The sequence below is a fragment of the Amblyraja radiata genome, chromosome 2 (assembly GCF_010909765.2).
Source record: "Amblyraja radiata isolate CabotCenter1 chromosome 2, sAmbRad1.1.pri, whole genome shotgun sequence".
NCBI classification, from domain to species: Eukaryota; Metazoa; Chordata; class Chondrichthyes; order Rajiformes; family Rajidae; genus Amblyraja; species Amblyraja radiata.
The window spans coordinates 4802850-4823248 of NC_045957.1; the positions used below are offsets into that span (position 1 = coordinate 4802850).

A 20399-nucleotide genomic window follows, 5' to 3' on the forward strand; every position below is an offset into this window, starting at 1 on the left:
GATCAACTGGCCTTTAAAAGATGCCCACATGTCAGATGCAGACTTGCCCGATAACAAGTCACTCCTGGTGTACCTCCTGAGCTCCAGCTAATAACATTGTACTTTGTCTTACTCCAATTTAGGACTGTCCCGCAAGGTCCAGCCTTCCTATTCATAACAATCTCAAAACATATGGAGATGTGATCACTAACCCCACCAGTCACCCACGCAGTCTCATTGCCCAACGCAAGATCTCGACGCAAGTCCCTACTCGGGTTGGACCATCCACATATTGTTTCAGGAAACTCTCTTGAATATACCTCACAAGTTCTACCCTGTCTAAGCCTTTGGCACCGAGCCAGTCCTAGTCAATATTGGGGAAGTCTGAAGAAGGGTCTCGACCCGAAACGTCGCCTGTTCCTTTCCTCCAGAGATGCCGCCTGTCCCACTGAGTTACTGCAGCATCTTGTGTCTATCCTCTAGAGGGCTTGTACACAAAAGCAGGGATGTAAGGCTGAGGGTCTATAAGGCGCTGGTCAGGCCGCATTTGGAATATTGTGAGCAATTTTGGGCCCCATATCTGAGGAAGGATGTGCTGGCTCTGGAGGGGGTCCAGAGGAGGTTTACAAGTATAGGATCCCAGGAATGAGTGGGTTAACATATGATGAGCGTTTGTCGGCACTGGGCCTGTGCTCGCTGGAGTTTAGAAGAGTGAGGGTGGTCCTCATTGAAACATACAGAATAGTGAAAGGCCTGGATAGAGTGGATGTGGAGAGGATGTTTCCACTAGTGAGAGGTCATAGCCTCAGAATTAAAGGACTTTCTTTTAGGAAGGAGATTTAGCCAGAGGGTGGTGAATCTGTGGAGTTCTTTGCCACTGAAGGCTGTGGAGGTCAAGTCAATGGATATTTTTAAGGCAGAGATTGATAGATTCTAGATTAGTACGGGTGTCAACATAGAAACATAGACAATAGGTGCAGGAGTAGGCCATTCGGCCATTCGGCCCTTCGAGCCTGCACCGCCATTCAATATGATCATGGCTGATCATCCAACTCAGTATCCTGTACCTGCCTTCTCTCCATACTCCCTGATCCCTTTAGTCACAAGGGCCACATCTAACTCCCTCTTAAATATAGCCAATGAACTGGCCTCAGCTACCTTCTGTGGCAGAGAATTCCAGAGATTCGCCACTCTCTGTGTGAAAAAAAATATTCTCATCTCGGTCCTAAAAGATTTCCCCTTTATCCTTAAACTGTGACCCCTTGTTCTGGACTTCCCCAACATCGGGAACAATCTTCCTGCCTGTCCAACCCCTTAAGAATTTTGTAAGTTTCTATAAGATCCCCCCTCAATCTTCTAAATTCTAGCGAGTACAAGCCGAGTCTATCCAGTCTTTCTTCATATTAAAGTCCTGCCATCCCAGGAATCAGTCTGGTGAGCCTTCTCTGTACTCCCTCTATGGCAAGAATGTCTTAATGTCAAGGGGTTATGGGGAGAAGGCAGGGGAATGGGGTTACTAGTGAGCGATAGGTCAGCCATGATTGAATGGAGTAGACTTGATGGGCCGAATGGCCTAATTCTACTCCAATCACTTACGACCTTATGACTTATGATCTTGGGGAAGTTAATGTCACGCACTGAGACCGCCCCTTGTTGCTTTGGCATGGTGTTGCCATCTGCCCACGTAGCTGCTCCTCTACCTCCCGCTTACTATTGGTGGGTATATAGCATGATCCATGAGAGTGTCCTTGCATCAGTTTTGTTTCTGGCCTCTACCCATGTCATCAGGGTAGACAACCCCCTCCCGCGTGTCCTCTCTGAGTGCCTCTGTGATTAGTAGAGCAACTCGCCCACTCCATTTCCCTCCCCCCCCACCCCCCCATCACTACTGATGCCCCAGTAGGTTGAGCTGCCAGTCGTGCCCCTCTTGTGATGACATTTTCACAAATGGCCACAACATCAGCGTTCCCAAGCTCCCATCCCCACTCTGTGTTTGTCCCCATCCCCACAATAATGGCCTACTCCTGCACCTATTGTCTATTGTCTATTGTCTAATAGCCCCAGCATTGACATAACCACACCTCATCTCATCAGCATCTCCATAATCCTTCACCTCTCAATAGACAACAGACAATAGACAATAGGTGCAGGAGTAGACCATTCGGCCCTTTGAGCCAGTACCGCCATTCAATGTGATCATGGCTGATCGCCCACAATCAGTACCCCGTTCCTGCCTTCTCTCCTGACTCCGCTATCTTTAGCTCTCCTTGCCTCACTGCCTGTCCTTCCTTCGGGGCTGTGCGGGAAGGAACTGCAGATGCTGGTTTAAACCAAAGATAGGCACAACATGCTGGAGTAACTCAGCGGGACAGGCAGCATCTCCGGAGAGAAGGAATGGGTGACGTTTCAGGTTGAGACCCTTCTTCAGTCTTAAAAAGGCTCTCGACCCAAAACGTCACCTATTCCTTATCTCCAGAGATGCTGTCTGACCCGCTGAGTTACTCCAGCTTTTTGTGCCTATCTTCCTTTGAGACTTAATATCAGCGATGCTGTCACTTCTAATCTCTGACCTACTACTCTGGGTCTCCCTGTAGCTCAGGGCCTCGAGTCCTGGCAACATCTTCGTAAATCTTCTCTAGCTTCATGGCACCTTTCCCATAGCAAGATGACCAAAACTAAACACAATACAAGTGCAGCCTCACTTACACATCTTCCCATCTCGTGAGGCGGGGTCGGCCACCTGGGGGTGAGTGGGGGGGGGGGGAGGCCTGATCGGTGCAGCGGGTAGTGCTGCTGCCTCAAAGCGCCAAAGACTCGGGTTCAATCCTGACCACGGGTGCTGTCTGTGTGGAGTTTGCACCTTCTCCCCGTGACCGCGTGGGTTTTCTCTGGGAGCTCCGGGTTCCTCCCACAACCCAAAGACCTGCAGATTTATAGGTTAATGGACCTGGTAAATCGCACCTAGTGTGTAGGATGCAAAACTGGGATAGCACAGAACTAGTGTAGGTGTGATCTATGGTTGGAATGGACTTGGTGGGCAGAAGGGCCTGTTTTCATGCTGTATCTCTAGACTAAACTAGTGCACTGTGCTTGGTATTCGGATGGTGAGCTCCTCTCCAATGGTGAATCCAGACCCAGGGTTGTGAGGGGTGAGAAGGAGGAATGACCAGGGTGTGAGTGGTCTTTGATTGTGTTGGCTGCTTTGTCGAGGCAGCGTGAAGTGTAGATGGAGTTGATGGAGGGGAGTCTGGTCTGTGTGATGGACTGGGCTACATCCACAACTCTCTGCAATTTCCTGCAGTCTTGGGCAGAGCTGTTCCCAAACCTCTTTTCCACACAGTGGGTGTATGGAACAAGCTGCCAGAGGAGGTAGTTGAGGCTGGGACTATCCCATTGTTTAAGAAACAGTTAGACAGGTACATGGATAGGACAGGTTTGGAGGGATATGGACCAAGCGCAGGCAAGTGGGACTAGTGTAGCTGGGACATGTTGGGCAGTGTGGGCGAGTTGGGCCGAAGGGCCTGTTTCCACACTGTATCACTCTGTGACTCTATGCCCAGGCTGTGATGTCGCTTTATCTGGTGCTTCTGTAGAAGCTTGTAAGAGGCACTGGAGACATGCTGAATTTCCTCAGTACCCTCAGGGAATAGAAACGCTGGTGCCATCTTGGCTGTGGCATCAATGGGGTTGGTCCGCGGCAGATGATTGGTAATGTTAGCACCAAGGAACGTGAAGCTCTGACTATCACACTCCTGAATCAATCACCTCTTGAGCCCTAGTGAGACCACACCTGGAGTATTGTGTGCAGTTTTGGTCCCCTAATTTGAGGAAGGACATTCTTGCTATTGAGGGAGTGCAGCGTAGGTTCACATGGTTAATTCCCAGGATGGCGGGACTGTCATATGCTGAGAGAATGGAGCAGCTGGGCTTGTACACTCTGGAGTTTAGAAGGATGAGAGGGAATCCTATTGAAACATATAAGATTGTTAAGGGCTTGGACACGCTAGAGGCAGGAAACATGTTCCCGATGTTGGGGGAGTCCAGAACCAGGGGCCACAGTTTAAGAATAAGGAGTAAGCCATTTGGAACGGAGACGAGGAAACACTTTTTCTCACAGAGAGTGGTGAGTCTGTGGAATTCTCTGCGGTGGAGGCAGGTTCTCTGGATACTTTCAAGAGAGAGCTGGATAGGGCTCTTAAAGATAGTGGAGTCAGGGAATATGGGGAGAAGGCAGGAACGGGGTACTGATTGTGGATGATCAGCCATGATCACATTGAATGGTGGTGCTGGCTCGAATAGTCGAATGGCCTACTCCTGCACCTATTGTGTATTGTCTATAACCTTGCTCTATTGTGCTGTTTTGCAGGTGCCATTTACAGTACCGAGTCCATACGGACCAGCGATCACCCTGTACACCAGCCTACACACACCGGGGACAATGTTGCCACTTTTACAACTTACCTTACACAAAGTCAATTAACCTACAAACCTGCCCGACTTTGGAATGTGGGAGGAAACCAGAGCACCCGGAGGAAACCCACGCTGCCACAGGGAGAACGTACAAACTCCATACAGATAGCACCCGTAGTCAGGATGGAATCCGGGTCCCTGGCGCTGTGAGGCAGCAACTCTACCGCTGCACCACCGAGCCGCCCACGATTGTTATTATTGTCGGAAGGAACTGCAGATGCTGGTTTAAATCGAAGGTAGACACAAAATGTTGGAGTAACTCAGCGGGACTGGCAGCATCTCTGGATAGAAGGAACGGGCGATGTTTCGGGACGAGACCCTTCTCCAGACTGATGTCAGGGGAGTGGGCGGGACCGAGATAGAACGTAGTCGGAGACAGTAAGACTAGTGGGAGACTCTATGACTAAATGACTAATGGGCCTGTCCCACTTGCCGGCGACTGCCGCCATCATTGACTGGGAGAGTGGGCGCTGTCCTGTGCACGGCTGCCCAGCCAGCAGCTGTCCGTCTTTTCATCTCTTTTTTTTATTTTTAGTTAGTTAAAGTGTTTTTGTTCTGGAGGTCTAGACTTTTTTATGTGGGGGTTGGGGGGGGGGGGGAAGGGGGAAACTACCTTTCAGGGTCCCTACCTGGTCGGAGAGGCAGCTTTTCTCCGTGCTGCAGTTTCGACCCGTCCTCGCGGCCTACCAGCGGGCCTGGAGCGGCGTTTCCTGTCGGGGACCGCCCAGAACCAGCGGCACAGCGCTGGAGCGCTATCGTGGAGCGGAGCGGGCGATGCCTTGCCTGGGTCGCCGCGCTGGAGCTCCAGTGAGCTGAAGTTCGCTGAGGAAAACATCGCGGAGCTGCGGGACTGTGGAGCAGCCAGCTGCGGGCGGCGGCGCTGTACTTTACATCGGGAGCCTGGGATCTCTCGGCGAGATCGCCAGTTGTGGAGCTCCATCCGGCGCGGCCTTGTTGGCTTCGGAAGCCGCGGCCTCCAGTACGGAGGCGGCCGTTCCAGGGTTCCCATGCCACTGTGAGGATTCTCCCGACGCCGGAGCACCACCACCCGGCGAGAACGGCCTGGAACATCGGGCCTCCGTAGAGGCAACTGTGGAGGCCTCAATAGGCCCGACTATGGGTGGACATGGGATGGGGACTGGACTTTGTGCCTTGCATTGGCAAGAAGCATTTCAGTACACCTAGGTGTATGTGACCAATAAAATAACGTTTGAACCTTTTGTATCAGTTTACCGAAAATTTGCGGCGTGATGCGGCGGTGACACGGTGTGATGATGTATGACGCGCGCTGTTTTTTCAAGTGTCGCTACATTTTTTTGTCGCCGCTGGATTTTGAAATGATATTTCACCGATAGAGTCGGCAAAAAAAATCGCCAAGTGGGACCGGCCCTTAAATGTCCCAATTGTGAATACAGCCCAGTCCATTACACAGACCAGTCCCCCCCCCCCCCCCCCGTCCCCCCCTTTTGGCCCACACCAGTCAACATGTCCCAGCGACACCAGTCCCACCTGCCTGCGTTTGTTCCATATCCCTCTAAACCTGTCCTATCCATGGACCTGTCTAACTGTTTCTTAAACGTTGGGATAGTCCCAGCCTCAACTACCTCCTCTGGCAGCTTGTTCCATACAAAAAGTTACCCCTCGGATTCCTATTAAATCTTTTCCCCTTCACTTTAAACCTATGTCCTCTGGTCCTCGATTCACCTACTCTGGGCAAGAGACTCTGTGCATCTACCCGATCTATTCCTCTCATGATTTTATACACCTCTACAAGATCTCCCCTCATCCTCCTGCACTCTTGAGCCTTGAATCAAGTCAAGAGAGTCAAGAGTGTTTTATTGTCATATGTCCCGGACCGGACAATGAAATTCTTACTTGCTGCAGCACAACACAATATGTGAATATGATAACATTGTATATAACAGGAAAAAAAGAAAAAAATCAATAAATAACAAATATAGTGCAAATAACAAATAATAATATAGTCTTTTGCAGTTCAGAGCTCAGAGCGTATTCATTGTGTTTAATAGTCTGATGGCTGTGGGGAGGAATCTGTTCCTGAACCTGGACGTTACAGTTTTCAGGCTCCTGTACCTTCTTCCCGATGGCAACGGTGAAATGAGTGTGTGGCCGGGAAGGTGTGGGTCTCTGATGATGTTGGCAGCCTTTTTGAGGCAGCGACTGCAATAGATCCCTTCGATGCTGGGGAGGTCAGAGCCGATGATGGATTGGGCAGTGGTCACAACTTATTGCAGTCTTTTCCGCTCCTGGACATTCAAGTTGCCGAACCAAGCCACGATGCAACCGGTCAGCATGCTCTCTACTGTGCACCTGTAGAAGTTAGAGAGAGTCCTCCTTGACAAACCGACTCTCCGTAATCTTCTCAGGAAGTAAAGGCGCTGATGTGCTTTCTTAATAATTGCATCGGCGTGCTGGGTCAAGGAAAGATCTTCGGAAATATGCACGGCCAGGAATTTGAAGTTATTGACCCTTTCAACCATCGACCCGTTGATATAAATGGGGCTGTGGGTCCCCATCCTACCCCTTCCAAAGTCCACAATCAGTTCCCTGGTTTTGCTGGTGTTGAGGGCCAGGTTATTGTGCTGGCACCATATGGACAGTTGCTCGATCTCTCTTCTATACTCTGACTCATCCCCATCAGTGATACATCCTACAACAGTGGTGTCGTCAGCGAACTTGATGATGGAGTTCTTGTCAGCATGGGCATGGTGGGCCAGAGAACCCCCGGGCTGTGTTGTTCCCACCTGTAACTTTGATGGTGGTGTTCCCTCCTCTCGCCCCCCCCCCCCCCCCCCCCCCCACACACAGTGACACCACAGCCGATACCTCTTGTGTGTGACGAGGTCTGTCACATCCTGCGATACACTTCAGCAAGGCATTCGACAAGGTTCCACATGGTAGTTTGCTCTGAAAGGTTAGATTGCATGGGATCCAAGGAGAGATAGCTGAATGGATAGAAAATTGGCTCCATGGAAGGAAGCAGAGGGTGATGGTGGAAGGTTGCTTCTCAGACTGGAGACCTGTGACTAGTGGTGTGACTCAGGGTTCAGTGCTGGGCCCGTTACTGTTTGTTATCTACATCAATGATTTGGATGAGAACATACAGGGCAAGATTAGCAAGTTTGCTGATGATACAAAAGTGGGTGGTTTTGCAGATAGTGAAGATGGTTGTGAAAGATTGCAGCAGAATCTTGATCAGGTGGGCTGAGGAATGGTTGATGGAATTTAATACAGAGAAATGTGAGGTGTTGTATTTTGGGAAGTCTAACAAGGGCAGGACCCACACAGTGAATGGTTGGCCTCTGGGGAGTGTTGTAGAGCAGAGGGATCTAGGAGTACAGGTGCATGGTTCCTTGAAGGTCGAGTCGCAGGTAGATAAGGTGGTCAAAAAGGCTTTTGGCACATTGGCCTTCATCAGTCAGAGTATTGAGTATAGAAGTTGGGAGGTCATGTTGCAGTTGTATAAGACGTTGGTGAGACCGCATTTAGAGTCTTGTGTTCAGTTCTGGGCACCATGTTATAGGAAAGATGTTGTCAAGCTGGAAAGGGTTCAGAGAAGATTTACGATGATGTTGCCAGGACTAGAGGGTGTGAGTTGTAGGGAGAGGTTGTGTAGGCTGGGTCACTATTCCTTGGAGAGCAGGAGAATAAGGGGTGATCTTATAGAGGTATAAAATCATGAGAGGAATAGATCGGGTAGATGCACAGAATCTCTTGCCCAGAGTAGGGGAATCGAGGACCAGAGGACATAGGTTCAAGATGAAGGGGAAAAGGTTTAATAGGAATCTGAGGGGTAACTTTTCCACACAAAGGGTGGTGGGTGTATGGAACAAGCTGCCAGAGGAGGTGGTTGATACTGGGACTATCCCAACGTTTAAGAAACAGTTAGACTGGTCCATGGATAGGACAGGTTTGGAGGGATATGGACCTAGTGCATGCAGGTGGGACTATTGTAGCTGGGACATGTTGGGCGTGTTGGATTGAAGGGCCTGTTTCCACACTGTATCACTCTATGACTCTGCAACACTAGTTGCTACAGGAATGCAGGGCTGTGCTGCCTGCTGCATGAATTATCACTGCGCTGTTCCCGGCCAGTGATTAGCAGTGGTGTTTGTTACATTGGTGCAACACTTTCCTGCTTCTCCTAGATACATTCTGTCTGTTTGTTACATCCAAAGACAAGTTATTCCAGTAATTTGCTACACGCACTCGCTACTGCTGAAGGTCGGCTTGCAATGGTTAGAGTCATAGATTAAAACAGCAAGGGACGGGCCCATCAGCACATCAAGCATGCCATCCATTCTTCTACACCCACCCTCCAGCGCGGCACGGTGGTGCAGCGGATAGAGCCACTGCCTCCCAACGCCAGAGACCCGGGTTCGATCCTGACCTCGGGTACTGTCTGTGTGGAGTTTGCACGTTGTCCCTGTGACCATGGGTGCTCCGGTTTCCTCCCACATCCCAAAGATGTGCGGGTTTGGCGGTTAATTTGCCCCCTAGTGTGTAGGGAGTGGATGGGGAAGTGGGATAACATGGAACTAGTGTGAACGGGCGATCGCTGGTCGGCATGGACTTGGTGGGCCGAAGGGCCTGTTTCCACGCTGTATCTCTGAACTCCAAATTTTACCCCCTCCACATTCTCATCAACCCCCCTCCCTCCCCCAAGATCTTACCCTTCATCTACACACTAGGGGTCATTTACAGAGGACAACTATCCCATCAACCTGTACATCTCTGGGGCATGGGGGGGGGGGGGGGGGGGGGGAATCGGGAGAAAACTATACATCCTCAACGTGGCTTACAGATGGTTAGTCTACATTCTGTTCCGCAAAACTTCACTCAGTTCACATGCTGAAGGGCCTGTCCCACTCAGGCGACCTAATCCGTGAGTTCTGGCGAGTTTAACCTCGACTCATACTCGCAGCATGGTCGACACGAGGTTGTAGGAGGTCTTCGTAACTCTCCTTCACGCTCGAGAGTGGTCTACGCGTACTCGAGGCCTCAGCAAGGTCGCGGCGTATTTTTCAACATGTTGAAAGATTCCCACGAGTAAAAAAAGGTCCTGATGGAAAAAATCGCTACTTTTTTAACTTGTAGGTTTAGTCGAAGTAGGTCGTAGTAGGTCGGCATGTTATTCGTACGTAATCGAGGGTAGTCGAAGGTAGTCATAGACAGTCTTCATCATAGTCGAAGGGAGGTCTTCAACATGTCAATTTCTCAAACTCGTCTAAACTCGCCAATTAGGTCGCTCAAGTGGGACAGCCCCTTGAGGATGGAGAGAGAGGGAAAGCAAGTTGAAGTTAGAGAAGTCAATGTTCATACCGCTGGAGTGTAAGCTACCCATGCCAAATATGAGGTGTTTTTTATCGAGTCTCGAAGCCTCCACCAGCGACTCTGCCGACCCTCGTCTCCCCACCACCCACCAGCGGGCCAGAGCGGTCACCTCACCTGAGTTCCAGGCTCAGCACCAGGCCCACAGCCTCCATGATGCACGTGGCCTGACTCTCCGGTGTCCAACTGCTCCCCCCCTCCTACAGGGAACCTCAGTGGTGGGTCCACTGGGTCTTCCCTTCCCCCACTTTTAACTAGGTGGCCCCAGCTACTCCCTCCTTGCCCCCCTCCTCTCTGAACACCCACCATCCCCCCACCAGGCCTCGCCTCAGCCACCCTCCACTCACCTGCCAACCCCCACCCGTGTGTGTCTTCACCACGCCCCCTGACCTCCCCCTTTCCGATACAGTATGGTCTGTGCTCAGCAGAGGCCTCACCTTCATTCCCCTCCACCCCCACCTCAACGAGTTCCTGGACCGCCACTTCCGTCGCTGCCACCTCCGTGCCTTTTTCTATGGGAAGGAGTCCTCACCACCCAGAGTACCCAGGCTCCCGTACAGTACAACCTGTCTGCCAACACTCTCCTCCGCCTAGCGGAGCTGGTCCTCATCCTCAACAACTTCTCCTTCAACTCCTCCTACTTCCTCCAAGTCCAAGGCTATGGGCCCCAGCTATGCCTGCCTCTTTGTAGGGTACGTCGAACAATCCCTGTTCCAGGCGTGCACTGGCCCTATCCCTGACCTCTATCTCCACGACATTGACGACTGCATTGGTGCTACCTCCTGCACCCATGCAGAACTCACTGACTTCATCCATTTCACCACTAACTTCCATCCTGCACTCAAATACACTTGGACCATCTCCGACATCTCCCTACCGTTTCTAGATCTCACCGTCTCCATCACAGGAGTCGAACTATCAACTATCGTCTATTATAAACCCACTGACTCCCACGACTATCTAGACTGCACTTCTTCCCACCCTGCTTCCTGCAAAAACTATCCCCTACTCACAATTCCTCCGTCTACGCTGCATCTGTGCCCAGGATGAGGTGTTCCATACTAGAACATCCGAGATGTCCTCATTCTTTAGGGAACATCCCTCTCCCATCATAGATGAGGCCCTCACTCATGTCTCCTCCGCCCTTGATCCCCCTCTTCCTCCCCCTAATCGCAACAGGGACAGAGTCCCCCTAGTCCTCACCTTCCACCCCATCAGCCGTCGTATACAACACATAATCCTCCAACATTTTCACCACCTCCAACAGGATCCCACCACCAGCCACATTTCCCCATCTCCACCCCTTTCCACCTTCCGCAGAGACCGCTCCCTCCACAACTCCCTAGTAAACTCATCCCTTCCCACCCAAACTACCCCCTCCCCCAGTACTTTCTCCTGCAATCGTAGAAGATGCAACACGTGTCCCTATACCTCCTCCCTCGACTCTGTCCAGGGACCCCGACAATCCTTTCAGGTGAGGCAAAGGTTCACTTGCATCTCCTCCAACCTCATCTACTGTATCCGCTGTTCCAGGTGTGCACTCCTGTACATCGGTGAGAACAAGCGCAGGCTCGGCGATCGTTTCGCTGAACACCTCCGCTCAGTCCGCCTAAACCTACCTGATCTCCCAGTTGCTCAACACTTCAACTCCCCCTCCCATTCTCAATCTGACCTTTCTGTCCTGGGCCTCCTCCATTGTCAGAGTGAGACCCAGCGCAAATTGGAGGAACTGCACCTCATATTCCGCTTGGGCAGCTTACACCCCAGCGGTATGAACATTGACTTCTCTAACTTCAAATAGCCCTTGCTTTCCCTCTCTCTCCATAGGCACATGTATATGCAGGGAATGGATATAGACCATGGTCCATATCCCCCCCCCCCCCCCTCCCCATAACTGCATCTAGACTTCACGCTACCTCGGGAAGGCAGCCAACTCACACCACGATCGTTCTCTCTTCTCTCCTCTCCTGTGGGGCAGACGATACAGACACTTAAAAGCACGTCTCACCGGATTCAGGAACAGCTCCTACCCTGCTGTGATCAGTACTGAACAGTCCTCTTGCATGCAAAGGATGCATTACTCTGCCAATCTAACGTGTGGCATCAAAGACATCATTATATCTACAGTGAGAATTTGTTTAGTTTAGTTTAGAGATACAGTGCGGTTACAGGCCCTTCGGCCCACCGTGTCCGCGCCGACCAGCGATCACCCCGTACACTAGCACTATCCTACACACACTAGGGACAATTTACCATCACAGAAGCCAATTAACCTGCAAACCTGCACGTCTTTGGAGTGTGGGAGGAAACCGGAGCACCCGGGGAAAACCCACGCGGGTCACGGGGAGAACGTACAAACTCCGTACAGACAGCACCCGTAGTCGGGATAGAACCCGGGTACCTTTGTCCAACCTCTCCGAGATAGCCTCTAATTCTACAATCAGTCTCGACTCAAAACGTCACCTACCCATGACCTGCAGTGATGCTGCCTGACCTGCTGAGTTACTCCAGCACTTTGTGTCTTCATTTGGTTTGTGTTGGCGAGTGCTTCAAGTACTCACTGTTTTTGGCCATTCTTCATAGTTCACAGAACAGTGAAGCACAAGAACAAGTTCGTTGGCCCACAACGTCCCTACCAAAGATGATGCCATGTTCATCTTTTAGTCGCGAAGGTGAAGAAAGATGTTGTCAAGCTGGAAAGGGTTCAGAGAAGATTTACGAAGATGTTGCCAGGACTAGAGGGTGTGAGCTATAGGGAGAGGTTGAGTCGACTGGGTCTCTATTCCTTGGAGCGCAGGAGGATGAGGGGTGATCTTATAGAGGTGTACAAGATCATGAGAGGAATAGATTGGGTAGATGCACAGAATCTCTTGCCCAGAGTAGGGGAATCGAGGACCAGAGGACATAGGTTTAAAGTGAAGGGGAAAAGATTTAATAGGAATCTGAGGCGTCACTTTTCCCACACAAAGGGTGGTGGGTGTATGGAACAAGCTGCCAGAGGAGGTAGTTGAGGCTGGGACTATCCCAACGTTTAAGAAACAGTTAGACAGGTACATGGATAGGACAGGTTTGGAGGGATATGGACCAAGTGCAGGCAGGTGGGACTGGTGTAGCTGGGACATGTTGGCCGGTGTGGGCAAGTTGGGCCGAAGGGCCTGTTTCTAACTGTATCGCTCTCTGACTCTAAGATGCTTGTTTTAAAACTGGCATCAACACTTGTAAGCCCGCACCTGCAGTTCCTTGCACCTACACTCTAATGCTTGCTGTGTGTGTGTGTGTGTGTGTGTGTGTGTGTGTGTGTGTGTGTGTGTGTGTGTGTGTGTGTGTGTGTGTGTGTGTGTGTGGTTCCGTGTTCGATGACTCAATGACTTACAGTAAGGGCTGTGTGTCTGTTGGCACATCCCAGGGTGGCACACCGTGGCACAGCCGGTAGAGCCTCTGCCTCACGGCACCAGAGACCCGGGTTCAATCCTGACCTTGGGTGCTGTCCTTGCGGAGTTTGCACGTCCTCCCCGTGGGACCACGTGGGTTTCCTCCGGGTGCTCCGGTTTCCTCCCACATCCCTAAGACGTGCGGGATTGTTGGCTTATCGGCCCTCTGTAAATCGCCCCCCGTGTGTAGGGAGTAGATGAGAGAGTGGGATAACATGGAACCAGTGTGAACAGCGATCGATGGTCGTCGTGGACTCGGTGGGCCAAATGGCCTGTTCCTGTGATGTATCTCTAACGGTGGCGCAGCTGGTAGAGCTGCTGCCTCACAGCACCAGAGTCCCGGGTTCAATCCTGACCATGGGTGCTGTCTGTGCGGAGTTTGCACGTTCTCTCTGGGACCGTGTGGGTTACCTTCAGGTACATGAACTCTGTGGGCCGAAGGGCCTGTTTCCATGCTGTATCTCAAAACTAAACTAAACTTAGAACCAGTGTAAGCGTGTGATCGCTGGTCGGCATGGGCAGGGTGGGCCGAAGGGCCTGTTTCCGTGCTGTAATTCTATAAATACACCAGCAGCATCGAATCAGAGCTGTGGGTTGCAGAATGGCAGAATCAGCACTCTCGGCCGATCAATGTTTCAATGTGATGTTCTTGGAGATTATATCTTTGACCAGAGTGTTACTTCAGCCGGAGTTTAGCTGAGCTCAGGGAAACAAGAGCATGCCATTGTGATCACGACCTTGACCTCCGGGTGAGGGTTAACACTGAATATTCCTGCCAGCTCCTGGCCAGTGGTGGGGCAACAGTCAGTGTAGTCCAGTTATAGAGATACAGCACGGAAACAGGCCCTTCAGCCCACCCAGTCCACGCCGACCATCCATCACCCATTCACACTAGTTCTACTGTACTATATCCCACTCTCTCATCCACTTCCTACACACTAGGGGCAATTAACCTACAAACCCGCACGTCTCTGGGATGTGGGAGGAAACTGTACCTCTTGCCTGATGGGAGAGGGGAGAAGAGGGAGTGACCGGGGGTGAGACTGGTCCTTGTTTCTGCTGCTGGCCTTGCCGAGGCAGCGTGAGGTGTAGATGGAGTCGGGACTCCATGATCGTTTTATACATCAACGCTGTTGCAAGTGGTGGGTACGTTACTCTGGGTAAGAGACCCTGAGGAGCAGGATCTTTTAGATAGACAGGCACTGATTCAGTATTGGTGAGTGTGGAACCATGTCTGACAGATCTGTTCCTTGAAAGATAACCCAGAGAATTAGACAATAGACAATAGGCGCAGGAGGAGGCTATTCGGCCCTTCGAGCCAGCACCGCCATTCAATGTGATCATGGCTGATCATCCCCAATCAGTACCCCGTTCCTGCCTTCTCCCCCTATCTAGCTCTCTCTTGAAAGCATCCAGAGAACCTGCCTCCACCGCCCTCTGAGGCAGAGAATTCCACAGACTCACCACTCACTGTGAGAAAATGTATTTCCTCGTCTCCGTTCTAAATGGCTTACTCCTTATTCTTAAACCTTGGTTCTGGACTCCCCCAACATTGGGAACATGTTTCCTGCCTCCAGCGTGTCCAAACCCTTAACAATCTTATATGTTTCAATGAGATACCCTCTCATCCTTCTAAACTCCGAAGTGTACAAGCCCAGCTGCTGCTCCATTATCTCAGCATATGACAGTCCCGCCATCCCGGGAATTAACCTTGTAAACCTACGCTGCACTCCCTCAATAGCAAGAATCAATTGATGAGACATGGTGGTGGTATCGAAATAGACCTCACCAAGGCCCTGGACTAGGTCCTGCAGGGTCAGCTGCTCTGGAAGGTTAGGACACGTGGGATCCAGGCAGAGGAGTAGGAAGCAGGATGGTGAGGGCTTGTTTTTTACACTGGAGACCTGTGAGCAGTGGTGCCTCAGGAATCCATCGGTGCTGGGTCCATTGCTGTTTGTTTTTTAATTTCAACAATTTGGATGAGAATGTACAAGGTATGGTTAGCTAGTCTACAACAAAGATCCTATAGCGGAGCAAGATAGACCACTCCTGCTAAATGCAATGGGCTGACGTGTAGTACGCAACGCAACGGAGCGGAACCTGGGCCTTTTTTTCATCCATTTCAGTAACCCGACCCGACCTGACCCGACCCGACCCGACCCAACTCGCAGTGTAATCAACGTTGCGGGGGAACAGTTTGTGTTAATAAATTATAATTCTGAAAATGAGGAGAAGATTTTTACCAAAGAACTTTTATTTTTACGAGGATGTTTCCGTAACCGGCTTCCGTCTCCGCACTAGTATCTTTGCTCCGCTATGATGGGATCTTTGGTGCGGAGACGGAAGCCGGTTACGGAAATGGGGCCGAAAATGACCCATGAATCTGCCCGTGACCGTACTACGTCTTTTTCGTCGAGTGGTCTATCTTGCCCGCTAGAGGATCTTTGGTCTGCAGATGAGAGTAACATACGAGGCATCGTGGGGAATGAAAAAGATGGCTAAAAATGTCAGTGGGATCTTGATCAGCTGGGTAAGTGAGTGGAGGGATGGCGGATGTGCAGATAAGTGCAAGGTGCTGCACTTTGGGAAGTCAAAGCAGGGCAGGATGTTGACAGTAAATGGCCCTGGGGAGTGTTGTAGAGCAGAGGTATCTAGCAGTGCAGGTACATGCGTCCCTAATAGTGGTGTCACAGTTTGCAAGGGTCCCTGTCATGGTTTATCCCGAACAGCTCCGTCACAGAGGACTCTGTGATTTACGGACCGTTCCCAGGGCCACATTCAGAGACTGACAGAGTGCTGCTGGAAGGTCATCAACTCGGTGAAAGACGCTCTTTGGTCTGCCCGAGCGTTGTTCACCACCCAGCAGAGCGAGATGTCCGTCGGGGAATGTTGCCGACTGTCCCACTGCAGACTGCAGGAGTACGTGCTGTGGGACTCACTGAAGCTCGATGCAGCCAACGCCAAGGCTCTGTGGGGGAGGACCACAGTCTAGGGCCCTTCCGCTGCTGGACATCGGGGGCAGGGTGTGGTGGAGACGCCCCTCAAAATAAGGGAAGGGATCCCATGCCAGTGGGCCACATGAGTGGCAAGTGTGGAGGATAAATTTGTGTCATTTGTGTGAGCAGTTTTGAGCCTCCGAGAATGGGGGCTGGAGTGTTGTAAGGATCACGGAAAGTGTCTATTTCTTTCTCGAATAAAGGATATTTTGAAATTTAAAAAAAAATAAGGTAGATAGGGAAGTCACGCAGGTGTTGGCCTTCATCAGTCAGGATATTGGGTACAGGAAATACTCCAAGGTGCTGGAATAACCCAGCAGGTCAGGGCCAGGCAGCCTCTCTGGAGAACATGGATAGGTGACAAGTACAGGAGTTAGGATATTAGATTGCAGTTTTACTAGACGTTGATGTGGACGCACTTGGAGTATCATGTTCCATTTTGCTCACCGTGCTACAGGAAAGATGCAATTAAGCCGGAGATATTGCAGAAGCTCCACGAGGGTGCTGTCAGGACTCGAGGGCTGGTGCTCTAGGGAGAGGACTTGGTTTCCTGCAGTGTCGAAAACTGAGAGATGATCTGATGGAAGTGTATAAAATCACAAGAGTAGTGGAATCTACAACATAGGTTAAGGGGTAAGATTTACTAGCAACCTGAGGGGCAATGTTTCATACAGCGGGTGATGGGCGTATGGAACGAGCTGCCAGAGGAGGTAGATGAGGCAGGGACTGTAACTACATTCAAAATGCATTTGGACAAGTACATGAATAGACTTTAGAGATACAGCGTGGAAACAGGCCCTTCGGCCCACCGCGCCGACCAGCGATCACTCCATACACTAATTCTATCCCACACACACTAGGGACAATTTTCCCGGCAATGAAGACTCTTTTTTACCCAAAAATAAGGCACGAAAATGTACCTGCATCTTGGAGGCCGAAAGTTAGGTTGTTGTCCAACAAAGATAGACTTGGCTATCCCTCAGTACATCAAGAACAATGTTTCTGTACTGAGGGATAGCCAAGTCTATCCCTCATTGCTGGCAGCTGATGGGAAGCGGCTGTAAATGCCGCTGGGGGGGAGATCCTTTCACAGCGTGTCGGGAGTCTGGCCCGGGTCAGCACGGCCTGGGCTGCATAAATTGGATGGGCCGCCAGGGGTAAAGTTGCGGGGAGGGCAGGAGCGTTGAGAAGGAGGGGGTCGGGGATTATGCCAGCAAGTCACGCACTCACTCAGTAGCTCGGGTGGCTGCGAGCGGCCGCAGGGACCGGACAGCGGAACCGACCGCTACCTCACGCCTTCTGCCGGCCCGCCCGCCCGCCAGCCACGGTGTCCTTCGGCACAGGCGCAACCGGTGGAGGTGGTGGTTGGCGGGTAGCTACTGGGCGGGAAGGCTGGTAGCTCCGTCCTGGGCTCTTTCTCTCTCTCTCTCTACTAGACGCGGGGCAGACGACCTGGGCCCTACAGCCAGTCCCGGGGCAGGCAACCTAGGAACTGCAACTGGTCCTGGGGACGCGAGGGATCTGGGAACTGCAGCCAGTCCCGGGGCACGCAGGCAATATTGCCGACCCCTGGACTAAACCAAACCCTTGATCCTGTCCCGCCATCCTTTTTTCAAAATGTAGCAACTTAAAGTGGGGGTGTGTCTTCATTGGCGGGAAATAGGTACCAAAGCCAATTAACCCACATGTGTGGGAGGAAACCGGAGCACCCGGAGAAAACCCTCGCGATCAAAGGGAGAACGTACAAACTTCATACAGACAGCACCCGTAGTCAGGATTGAACCCGTGTCTCTGGCGCTGCCAGGCAGCAACTCTACCGCTGCACCACTGTGGCACTCTAAGGATAGGAAAGGTTTAGAGAGGTATGGGTCGAAGGCAGGCAACTGGGACTTGTTAAGATGGGGTATCGGCCTCCTGAGCTCCAAGGAATACAGTCCGAGCCTGCCCTACCTCTCCCTAGAGCACAGCCCACACCAGTGGAAGGAACATCCAATATTCCAGAAAACAGGACTGTCCAACACCACACAAAGCCACAAGCATGCTGGAATGTCGCAGTGTTGTCATGAATATCCAAACCTGTATTACCCCTCATCATCGATTCAATCAACTCCACACTGCCTTGGGGAAGCAGCCACAATATGTTCATCAGTTCATCAGTGATAGGAGCAGGATTAGACCATTTCGACCATCATCTACTCCACCATTCATTCATGGCTGAGTTATCTCTCCCTCAGAGAGACAAGTGGCAGCACGGTGGCGCAGCGGTAGAGTTGCTGCCTCACAGCGCCGGAGACCCCGGTTCCATCCTGACTACGGGCGCTGTCTGTACGGAGTTTGTACGCTCTCCCCGTGACCTGCGTGCGTTTTCTCCGGGAGCTCCGGTTTCCTCCCACACTCCAAGGACGTACAGGTTTGTAGGTTAATTGGCTTAGGTATAAGTGTAAATTGTCCCTAGTGGGTGTAGGATAGTGTTAATGAGAGGGGATCGCTGGTCAGCGCGGACCCGGTGGGCCGAAGGGCCTGTTTCCGCACTGTACCTCTAAACTAAAACTGAAAAATAAACTGCGGATGCTGGAATCTTGAATAAAGCACAAAATACTGGAGTAACTCAGCAGATCAGGCAGCGTCAGTGGAAAACATGGATAGGTGATGTTTCAGGTTGGGACCGTTCTTCAGACTGATTGCAGTAGGGAGAGAGGTGGGGGTGGGACAAAGCTTGCCGAGTGATGGGTGGATACAGGTGAGGGGGGGGGGGGGTTGAATGGCAGATGGGTGGAACAGGTGACAAAGGCTGGAAGTGAATAGAGGACAAACGGGTGTCACAGGTGTTGTATTTTGGGAGGTCTAACATGGGCAAGACCTACACAGTGAATGGTAGATCTGAAGAAGTGTCTCGACCCGAAACATCACCTATTTCCTTCACTCCATAGATGCTGCCTCACCCGCTGAGTCTCTCCAGCATTTTTGTCTACCTTCGATTTTCCAGCATCTGCAGTTCCTTCTTAAACAGTGAAAGGTAGGGCTCTGGGAGTGTTGTAGAGCAGAGGGATCTAGGAGTACAAGTGGATGGTTCCTTGAAGGTGGAGTCGCAGGTAGATAAGGTGGTCATAAAGGCTTTTGGCACATTGGCCTTGATCAGTCAGAGTATTGAGTATAGAAGTTGTGAGGTCATGTTGCAGTTGTACAAGATGTTGGTGAGGCCACATTTAGAATATTGTGTTCAGTTCTGGGCACCGTGTTATAGGAAAGATGTTGTCATGCTGGAAAAGGTACAGAGAAGATTTACGAGGATGTTGCCAGGACTAGAGGGTGTGAGCTATAGGGAGAGGTTGAGTAGGCTGGGTCTCTATTCCATGGAGCGCAGGAGGATGTGGGTTGATCTTATAGAGGTGTATAAAATCATGAGAGGAATAGATCGGGTAGATGCACAGAGTCTCTTGCCCAGAGTAGGGGAATCGAGGACCAGAGGACATAGGTTTAAGGTGAAGGGGGAAAGATTTAATAGGAATCAGAGGGGTAACTTTTTCACACAAAGGGTGGTGGGTGTATGGAACAAGGTGCTAGAGCAGGTAGTTGAGGCTGGGACTATCCCAACATTAGACAGGTACATGGGTAGACACAAAATGCAGGAGTAACTCAGCGGGATAGGCAGCATCACTGGAGAGAAGGAATGTGTGACATCTCGGATCGAGACCTCCTTCAGTCTGAGGAAGGGTCTTGACCCAAGATGTCACCTATTCCACCTCTTCGGAGATGCTGTTTGCCCCGCTGAGTTACTCCAGCATTTTGTGTCTATCTTCCGTTTAAACCAGCATCTGCAGTTCCTTCCTGCACAGGTACATGGGTAGGACAGGTTTGGAGGGATATGGATCAAACACAAGCAGGCGGGTCCAGTGTAGCTGGGACATGTTGGCTGGTGTGGGCAAGTTGGGCCGAAGGGCCTGTTTCCACACTGTATCACTATGATGGAGTAACTCAGCAGGTCAGTTGGCATCCATGGAGAATCTAGATGGGTGATGTTTCGGGTCGGGACTGTTCTTCGGACTGATTGCAGTCGGGAAAGAGGTGGGGGTGGGACAAAGCTTGCCGAGTGATGGGTGGATACAGGTGAGGGGGGGGTTGAATGGTGGATGGGTGGAGCAGGTGATAAAGGCTGGAGGTGAGGGTGTCA

At 51.3% G+C, this 20399-nt stretch overlaps 1 long non-coding RNA gene across 1 annotated transcript; it reads left to right on the top strand.

Annotated features, from left to right (window-relative positions):
* The first annotated feature begins 6867 nt into the window (after positions 1-6867).
* Positions 6868-15680, top strand: LOC116985829. The gene is made up of 3 exons (XR_004415354.1): positions 6868-6878; positions 8312-8316; positions 15650-15680. It is a non-coding gene; the product is annotated as an uncharacterized LOC116985829 (long non-coding RNA).
* The last annotated feature ends 4719 nt before the right edge of the window (positions 15681-20399 follow it).